The following is a 10,526-nucleotide window of genomic DNA, read 5'->3' as shown; positions in this document are numbered from 1 at the left end:
AACAACTAAGTTTTGTCAATCCTTTTTATTTGTTTTTCTCATCTCCATTTTTTTGATTTCTGCTCCAAACTTTATTATTTTCTTCCTTTTGCCAATTTTGGGCTTAGTTTCTTTTTCTAGTTCCTTGAGGTGTAAAATTAGGTTATTTGAGATAACACTTTTTTTTTCTTAATTTAGGCATTTATCACTATTAGAATTGCTTTTTCTGTATTCTGAAAGTTTTGGTATGTTGTGTCTCCCCATTATTATTTGCCTCAGGATAGTTTTCTATTTCTCTTTTGATTTATTCTTCAACCTATTGGGTATTAAAATTCATGTTATTTAATATTTCCATGTTTGTGAATTTTCCAATTTTCTTCCTGTTACTGATTTGCAGTTTGATACAATTGTGTTCTTGAATTGATTTCAACTTGATATGATTTCAGCCTCAATTTGTTAAGACTTGCTTCTATGTAAAAATCACTTTTATAATAAAGCTCCTTTCATTAAAACATACTCCAATCAACTCTTGCAAAGGAAAGCTCACCTAATCCCAAGTCAACAATATAAAAGCAAGGAGAAAGGACAGGTTCTCTGCTGTGATCATGTTCAGGACATTCAGAAGGGTGAATGAAGGGTGAGCTAGACCCCAGGAGCGCCATTGTGCTGTCTGTGCCAAAACTTGCACATACTGCCCACCACCTCCCAGCCCTGAAATGGTCAGCTCGTGGGTTGTATGCTGTCCACACTGGTTCTCCCACAAACAGCCACGTGGCCTTCATGTAGGTCTTTTCCTCAGCATGAAGCATTGATAAATCCCTACAGGAAGAGATATCATGTCTCCTTTTTCCATGAAAATGTGGATCCACGTGTCTTCTTTATTTCTCACATCAAAGTAGCCACTGCTGTCCAAGATGGAGCAGATCTCATCATCCAGGTGCTCCTCACAGAACATCTTAGTCTTTTTTTCGTGATTTGGTTGCTTATCTTTGCATACAGTTATTATGTCCATCCAGGAGTAGTTTCTCTCTCTTCAGGGTTTTCTAATTCTGGATCATTCTCGTATTTGTCAGCAACCAACTTCTAGTAAAGAACTCCCAGCTGGTGCAGCTGTTCCAGGCCAACTGGGAGGCTGGTTTGGTGTGATGGGGCCGCCTGGGGTCATGGGCAGACTCTGCACCATGACCCAGCTGGGGCGCCGGGAGCACCTGCCTGCTTAAATTCCCTGCTTGTCTGGACCACTAACCCCACAGCTACTGGTGGTGGAGGAAGAGTGGCCCTTATATACTTTTGATGATGACTTATTTTTCATCATATGATGACCTTCTTTGTCTCATTATGACAGTTTTGATTCAAAATCTATTTTGTCTGATATAAGTGTGGCCACCTCTGTTCTCTCTTGGTTTCCATCTTCACGAATATCTTTTTTTTTCATTCATTCACTCTCAGCCTATCCATGCCCTTAAAGCTATAATGAATCTTCTGTAGATAGCATATTGTTGGATCTTGTTTTTCATCCCTTTAAACTTTTTATATCTTTTGAATGGAAAATTTAATTCTTTTACATTTGTGATAAAGTGAAAGCTTCTTTAGGAGTACTCATCACATACCAGAAAATCCCAATAAGGCTATCACTGGGCTTCTGAGTAGAAATTTTGCAGACCTGGAGAGAGTGAGATGCAGTATGCTGAAAGAAAGTGGAAAAAAAAAAGAAAAAAGAAAATTATACCTGGCAAAGCTGTCTTTCAAAAATGAAGAGAAAAATACTTTCCCAGAAAAGCATAACCACAGGAAGTTTATCACGAGACCTGTCTTACAAGAAAAGCTAAAGGGAGTTCCTCAAATTAAAATGAAAGACACTAATTAGTAACATGAAAACATATAAAAGTATAAAACTCACCATTAAAGTAAGTATACAAATTCTGAATACTCCAACACTTTAAATAATGACATACATAGTGCCATACCTGGCACATAAAACTAGTCCTTAGCTAAAAAACAAAATAGTTATGAATGCTATTTAATGGTCTATGTCAGTTCTGTTCAGAGTGTGGCCCTCAGACCAACAGCACTGGCGTTAGTGGAATTTGTTTTAAACTTAAGTCCATTAGTCCTACATAGACACATAAAATCGGAATACACAGAGGTTGGGATGACACATGTGTTTTAACAAAATCTCCAGGTGATTTGTACACTAATTAAAGTTTGAGAAGCCCTGGTCTAGGTAAAGTCTTTAAGAGGCAAGTAATATGTTTAGAACTTTTATTTTGAAAGTATAATGCCATTTAAAGGGGGACATTATTATAGTCGAGTGCATGGACAGATACAGCGGATAGTTAGCACATGCCACATAAAGATACACTCTTCTGGATTTAGAGCCTATATCTCTTAATTTATTTTCATATTTCAAAAAATTAAGTGACCACTTTTGACATGCCGGTGGTATTAATGAGTGTGCACTGGATATACAAGAATAAATTAGAAACTTAACATGTATCTGAAAGGGAGAATCCTTGCATTATCATACATGAATTGTGACAAATAATGGGTGTACCATAAAAATTCAAATAAAATTACTATCTTGACAAGAAAAAAACTCAGTAGTCAAGGAATATGATGACAGCTTAAGAGTATTGCTAATATTGAGAAAAACCTTTCAGAAGAAAGCATACTCTGAATTCTTCTTAAGTACAATACTTTATTACAAAGGAAAACAAGCACTCACTGCATATAACCAACAGCTTAGTAAAAGTTTAAGGGGAAAAAAAAACACATACACATTTGGGAAGTTGTAAGGCAGAAACATTGACTAGAAAGGAAAATAGAGATTGAAATACAGAGGAAAGTGAGAATAACAATAAAAAAAATAAGCTAGAGATAGAGAACAGATGGAGATATAGCCAGAGGTAGAAAAAAAAGAGCAAAAGGATCTTGGAGGCAGTTAGCTGAGGATATGTAAACTCCTAAATATGAAGATACTTGTATGGGGGCTTCAGAACTGCTCAGACACTGAATGAGCTGTTGTGAACACATTCACATGCCTCCCGCCCACCCACTTTCCCACAGACAAAAAGGAGAAGGATGAGAACGGTGTTTGGAACCCTATTCTAAAGGCATTTTTGTCCTGGTGTGTAGGAAGTGTGGAAAATAATAAGGCTGTTTTTAAGATGCCATTCCTTGGCTTTCTATGGTAGAAGTATCACATCCAGTGTAAGATAGCAATCTACTCAGGAGAATTCAAAATCCTACCCAGGAGAGACACAGCACTGGAATTATCAACAAGTACCATGTTATTATAAGAATGTCTTTCCTTCCCAAATTTCAGAAAGAATAGCACATTTCGAGACTTTTATTACTTTCATAAACATCACTACAAAAACAGATTATTGTTGTTTTTTTTTAATTAAAAGCAATTCTTAGAACAATATCAAACCAAACTAAAGCTACCTGAGGAGAGAGAAACTAGTCAGTTTTCAACTGCTATAACCACACTCTATTGACGGACATCTTTACATGGACACATTTATGTGCATGTGAATTTTAGAAAAAGAAGCTCACAGGCTGCACCAATTTTTAGTGCCAATCCACCAACTAGCTACAATCATTGCTATTTTAATAACTGTACTCATTTCAAAGAAACCCAAGTAATGCCGCTTTCTGCAAAAGCCTTGAAACTGACTAAGCCCTTAGGGTATCAGCATTTCTCAAGGAAAGAGGTTCACAGTTTTCCATGCTATTTATAAGCATATTGAAAGAGAAAGATTAAAAACAGCATTGTGTCTCCCTACATTTTATGCCTGCCAACTCTCTACTCATATTATAAAAAAGAAAAAAGAAAAGAGTGTAAACTAAGAGGATATAATCTACTCATACCTTGATTAAACTAAGGCAGAAAAATCCAAAAGTTTCTGTGCTGCTCTGGAGAAATGCTGTGGAGGGTACCTGATGAAGCCAGTCATTCAGCAAAAGCCCTCACATTTGTGGAGGCTGTCATATACCAATTCAGCTGGTCACTTCCATGAAGCCTTCAGAGAACAATTCAGTTATATCCTGATTTCTTCCCTGCTCATAAACACCAGATTATATTCTCAAGTGGCATATATAAATCTTGATGTGGGTTGACCCTCCCCACCTGGATCATATAGTCTTGAAGAAGCTTCCCTTACAGCCCACCAAGGATGCAATATAGTATTTAATGCACAGAAGATGCTAAATATTTCAGTTTAAGACTGAGTCATCATGCTTAATGTATTTACCAGAGATTCCATATTTGTCACACAAGGATATTTGACTCAGCCAATATTGTAACCACATGTAATTTGTTTAGGAGCTAAGTACTTTTATAATGGTTGCCAAGGATAATAAATCTAAGCAGAATTCAAAACTCACATTTTGTATTCATTATAAACTTTTGTAAAGTGAGAAAAAGTTCAAGCTTTTTATACCCAACATTTCCAGAGAGGATCTTTAAGGGAAAATTCTTTCAAGTTTAGGGAGAAATGAGAAAAAGAAGACAACATTTGTAAACCCAACATTCCTTATACTATCTTTCATAGTCAGGGATTTACTTTGGGATTAAATGGGTCATGGGTGCATTGATCATGATTGCCAAGCCCAAAAATCCAGAAGTAGTCTGCTGAGGCAATATTTGTAATTGGGATTGTTGAAAAATCTGGAATAGTAGCCAAAGACATGAGACTCTTTATACTTCACTCATTTAGGCTTAGAGGAGGTTACTGTTTAGGGTCCAAGATTTTAACCTGGCCAAAGAGAGTTTGGAGAAAAAAATAATTTCTACTTTTCTGAAGAGGAAGTCTACATTCCACCTTCAAACTGTTATGTTGCAGCATAATTACTGTAAACATGCTTAGCCAGTTGTGTAGAAAATTTCAGTGTCTATGTTTCAGAGGATATCCAGTTTTTCTTGGAAAATTTTAGAACTCCAATCAACAGTTGCTAATCTGTAGTAGCCTGTGGCTCTTGAAAGGCATGAAGCACCTTGTTGGTGATCATTTCTGCAAACAATGTCACACCCTGCATCCAGGTACCAAGTGAAAATTCCTTCCGTGTGTAACGGTTTGAACACATTTCTTCCCAAATGTCTTAGATGTTTCTCAAAAGATTAAGTTTATCTCTCCAACATTCCCAAATAAATGCCTTTGTGCATACCCAGTATAACCACAAATTTAACTTTTCAGGCAGGAGAAAGATGATACAGTATGAAAGACTGGGAAAATATCAAGATTGGGCACCAATCTGCTTGGTTTCTAATCTCATCTGTGAAATAATCTTGAGAATAAATATCTTTAGCTCTCTGGGATCCAGCTAAATAATTTCCACAATCTTACCCAGCTTCATTCTGTAACACAAGGAGCCTGGAAATATCTCTATTCTTTTTTGACCGTTATCATGATAACAAAGATTGTCAATAAAAATATATAATATTCTCCTTTTCTTTCATCTGCATAATATGCTGTTTTTTCTTATTTATTTATTTATTTATTTATTTATTTATTTATTTATTTGACAGAGAGAGAGACAGAGAGAGAAGGAACACAAGCAAGGGGAGTGGGAGAGGGAGAAGCAGGCTTCCTGCAGAGCAGGGAGCCCGATGTGGGGCTCGATCCCAGGACCCCGGGACCATGAGCTGAGCTGAAGACAGATGCTTAACAACTGAGCCACCCAGGTGCCCCCTGTGCTGTTTTTTTCTAGCCAGATATAAAACTGAGGAATTTACAGACCCTGTATTAATTACGGTTCCTCTAGTCAAAATAAAATACAACTTGAATTCATTCAAAAAGAAAACAGATTTTTTATAAATATTGAATAAAATCTGGAATATCATATAGGCCCATCCTGGCACATTCAAAGAAATATGGTCTGTTAATCAAATTTAATTATTGATAAAAAAATAACTAAAATCTTTACTGAGGTCTCTCTAGTTCAAAGAGATTTTGTAACTCACAGTATTTCATAAGATTCTCCATTTCTCTAATTCTCAACAGCTCTCATCTATAGGGGCCAGCTTCCTGCCCCTCTTTCAACTCCCTCTGAGTCCACTCCTAATCAAACAGTACCCCAAACACCTCCCCTTTTCAAAATTCCATAGTCTTGCCTATTTTTCATCTCCCCTTCCAATGTAAAGTAAAGCTCTCCTCTTCCTAATGTCAGTTCTCTCTACCAATCACTCAGAATTGGTAGTACAAAGCCAGGGAACTTGAAATCAACTTTAGAAAGTGAAGAAAAAGAGGAAAAAGGAGAGGGATTATCTCAGTGGGGATATTGAAAGGGGAAAAGTTTGAAAACTTTTATGATATTACATATTCTTTTATTTTCTATACTTTAACATTCATGGGGAGAGGGGCAGTGGGCTCCTGACCAATCTATATGAAACATATAGCTGGGTCTCTGGAATACACTAGAAATAGTAGTATGGATATTTTCAAGGGTATCTTTTTTCAAACTCTGCTTTATCTGTTAGTGCATGTTTGTATCTTTCTTCTCTCCTGCTCTAGAAACTGTTCTTCACTGCATTTTTGTCTCTATATGGGAGAAAGCACATTCCCAGTGAGCTTTCCATTTAATATGTTATGTATTCAGCTACTCAGAGAGTAAATAATCTCTTTGTAATAGGAAGGGAATCTGACTCAATTTATATCTCATGTCCATTCAACATCTAATTAAAAATTGCCAAGGTGATTGGTGCATATTATCCCAAATACATCTCGGTATGGATACAAGAAGGATTTTTTTTAAAGATTTTTATTTATTTGACAGAGAGAGACACAGTGAGAGAGGGAACACAAGCAGGTGGAATGGGAGAGGGAGAACCTGATGAGGGGCTGAGCAGGGAACCCGATGCGGGGCTCGATCCCAGGACCTGAGCTGAAGGTAGACGCCTAGTGACTGAGCCACCCAGGCGCCCCTACAAGGAGTATTTCTTAAAATGCAGTGGAGGGTATGGTCTGCAAAGACATAGCAGGTGGCATCAATTCCAGGGCAATCATGAATTCCAAGTCTGAGTGTAAGAGCAAAATTCCTGATTATTTAGACAGGCTTGGATCATCATCCCTCTCCTCTTCATTGTTATTTTAGTTGTATTTCAGGTATCTCAGTTTCAGTGATGTATCCCTTATTGGAGAGATACTTTAAAAATACATTTCTACAGATAAAATGTTTTGTTAATTACTCATTGTATATCTTTGCACAATATTGTCACATGTATCAGTTTTCCTAATGAAACTTACTGATTTTTATTTTTACCGAGAATCTTGCTTTCAGAATAGTAAGATATTAAAAATTTCAATATATTCACTGTATAGATGATGGAACTGAGAGACTTATCCAAGACCACAGAGCTGGTAAGAAAAAAACACAGCAATTTTATCTCCTCCTTACTTTTCATTTAATTTCACCTGTGGGCCCATGAAATGCCAGTAAACCTGTTCTGTGCTTTGGAGGCAGAGTCAACTTAGGGTTGGCTAGGTTACAGTATCTAATTTTCGGAAGAAAGATAAAGGCAGAACCAGTAGTTTTGTGATTTAATACAAGTTAATATGCTAGCTAAATTCATTGTTAAGCTAGGTACCAAGTTATATGACCCAGGAAATTCATAAAACTCTGGATTTTCTTTGTATCTTAATACCTATAGTGATAGTGAATTCTTCCATGGCTTTAGCTGCACATAAGAGGTTTTAAAATGACCTTCAATCAAACACCTACATTCCAGGCATACAGAAAGAATTCATTTAGAATGTAAAACTGGGGCGCCTGGGTGGCTCAGATGGTTAAGCGTCTGCCTTCGGCTCAGGTCATGATCCCAGGGTCCTGGGATCGAGTCCCGCATCGGGCTCCCTGCTCCTTGGGAGCCTGCTTCTCCCTCTGCCTCTCTCTCTCTCTCTCTGTCTCTCATGAATAAATAAATAAAATCTTAAAAAAAATAGAATGTAAAACTGGATTTGAACTTTCCTTTAGTCAGATTCATCTAAACTTTGCATTCAACTCTTTTTACATCAGTAAGAAGGGAGAAGGAAGGAGGAAAATTATTGTGCTATCTAATTTGATGATAATAAGGTTGGGAAGGAAGATGGGCAAAGACGGAGTCCAAATATTTAATTACACTGACTAGAGAGACCAGCAAAACCATGGGGCAGAAGCAAGCAAACTGCAAAAGTTTTCTTGGTGATCAAGTTATGTAAAGCCTAGACTTCCAAAGGGCAGCAAAAAAAAGAGCTGGATTACAGAGAGATCCAGATTCAAGAAGTCTCCAGTCAAGGCCAAATTCACACAGATAAGTGCATATTAGAACATGGGATTAGGTGGGATAGGGGTTAGGGCTAGTGGAATTAGGAGGCAAGCGAAAGTATTTACGGATGTGTTGGTAAAAGCCAACCAAACTTGGAGGATTTCGTCTCTGTAATAGTTAATTTTATGTGTCAACTTTACTTGGTTAAGGGAAGCCCAGAGAGCTGGTAAACTTTATTTCTGGGAGTGTCAGTGAGGGTGCTTTTAGAAGAGACTAGCATTTAAATCAGTAAAGAAGCTCCATTCTCACGAATGTGGGCAGGCATCACCCCATCTGTTAAGGGCCCTAAAAGAACGAAAAGGTAGAGGAAGGATACATTCTCTCTCTCTCTCTCTGTCTTCTTGAGCTGGAGCATCCAACTTTGTATGTGTGTGTGTGTCTAATGTTTTTATTGAATGGGGACATCCCATGTTCGCCTTCCCCTGGACACTGGAGCTCCTGGTTCTTAAGTCTCCAGCCTTGGACTGAATTACACCACCAGCTGTCCTCATTCACCAGCTTGCAGATAGCATCTTGTAAAGTGCTGTGGTTAGTCTTGAGTGGGCTTCATATGAAACACCACAATGATTTATGATGCACCACTTAGAATAACTATAGTTTTCAGTTGTTGGCTCATGATGATAGGGTTGTAATGAATATATACATTTAAATCTATGGTAGTCTTTTAAAAGCTGTTTCCACTTGGGATATACATTCTTTGGTCCTGAAATCTTAACAAAATGCTACTCTTCTTTTACTTAACCCATGAAGTTTCAAATTAATCTGAAAAGTCTCTCTCATTCTGTTTCTTCTAAATGCCTCTTTGGAATTTGACTTTCTCTTTAAAATAGACATGATATGAATACACTGAGACTTGTGACACAGCCAACACAAGAAACTCTGGGATTTTCCTGATTCGAGTTCAGAAAGATCTCTGCTTCCCTCCACATTGCTAAATTACACTCAGTGCTCACTTTCATCCTCACTTTCTCATGGTCAGCCTGGATATTAGAAAGAAAATCACACAGACACAGGATTCCTGGTGAGCAGTAAACACAAAATTAGCTTTCTTAAAATTTCAAGATCTATGTTCATGAAAAGAAGAATTGAAGAGAAAAAGTAAAAGTTCCTAAGTGGGCCCAGTTCTTCTTTTAGATCTATTTAAATGTTATATATATCTTTAAAAATCTATATATATCTTTAAAAATATATATATATTTAAAATGTTATATATATACACCATATATATAAGATTTATAGCTTATAAAGTATAAAAATAAGCAAATAAGATTTCTAATTTTCTTATCTGTAAAATGGGGATGATATATATGCATTATTGCAGATGTGCAGGTCCATCTGGGTCAGCATTATTTATTTATTTGTTTGTTTATTTGTTTATTTACTTATAGAGCATGAACGGTGGGGGAGGGGTGGAGGGAGAGGGACAGAGAATCTTAAGCAAGTTCCATGCTCAGCATGAAGCCTGGCACAGAGCTTGATGCCACAGCCTGAGATCATGAACTGAGCTGAAATCAAGTGTCAGAGGCTTTACCAACTGAGCCCAACTGTGTGGCTATTTATTTATTTTTTATTTTTGGTTAAATATTTTATTTATTATTTATTTATTTGTTTGTTTATTTATTCATGTGTCAGAGAGAGAGAGAGAGAGAGAATGCGCACAGAAGCAGGGGCGGGGGAGAGCGTCAGGGAGAGGGAGAAGCAGGCTCCCTGCTGAGCAAGGAACCTGATGCAGGACTTGATCCCAGGCTTCTGGGATCATGACCTGAGCTGAAGGCGGACGCTTAACCAACTGAGCCACCCAGATGTCCCAACTGTGTGGGTACTTAAACATGAGGCTACCAAATACTTGATGTAGTCAAGACGATCACAGCAACTACTCCAATTTTGAATTTGGAAACATGTAAATTCAGGGACTTAGCCCAGATTTACCTATTCAAAACTTCTGGAGATGAATCTGAATATTTTTTTAAGTTCCTCAGTGAATTCTGATAGATGGCCAACTTTAGGTTTTAGTGAATAAACACCTGTTAAAATTTCTGATATTAATACAATTTTAACAACCAATTTTTACTGTGTGTTTATGGTTTGCTTGGCACTTTGCCATGTGTAATATATGCTGCATTCTCATAACTACCATAGAAAGAAATAGAATGGGGCACCTGGGTGGTTCAGTCCTTAAGCATCTGCCTTCAGCTCAGGTCGTGATCCCAGGGTCCTGGGATCGGCTCTGCATCAGGCTCCC

At 37.4% G+C, this 10,526-nt stretch overlaps 1 pseudogene; it reads right to left on the bottom strand.

The window, feature by feature from the left end:
• Positions 1–526: 526 nt before the first annotated feature.
• On the bottom strand, positions 527–4,247 carry LOC114215172 (acireductone dioxygenase pseudogene; annotated as a pseudogene).
• Between the last annotated feature and the right edge of the window lie 6,279 nt (positions 4,248–10,526).

The sequence above is a fragment of the Eumetopias jubatus genome, unplaced genomic scaffold, assembly GCF_037043125.1.
Source record: "Eumetopias jubatus isolate StellerSeaLion01/CBP00866 unplaced genomic scaffold, mEumJub1_p1.0 scaffold_13, whole genome shotgun sequence".
NCBI classification, from domain to species: domain Eukaryota; kingdom Metazoa; phylum Chordata; class Mammalia; order Carnivora; family Otariidae; genus Eumetopias; species Eumetopias jubatus.
The sequence above is the reverse complement of the archived record's forward strand: the minus strand, read 5'-3'. Positions and strand labels throughout refer to the sequence as shown.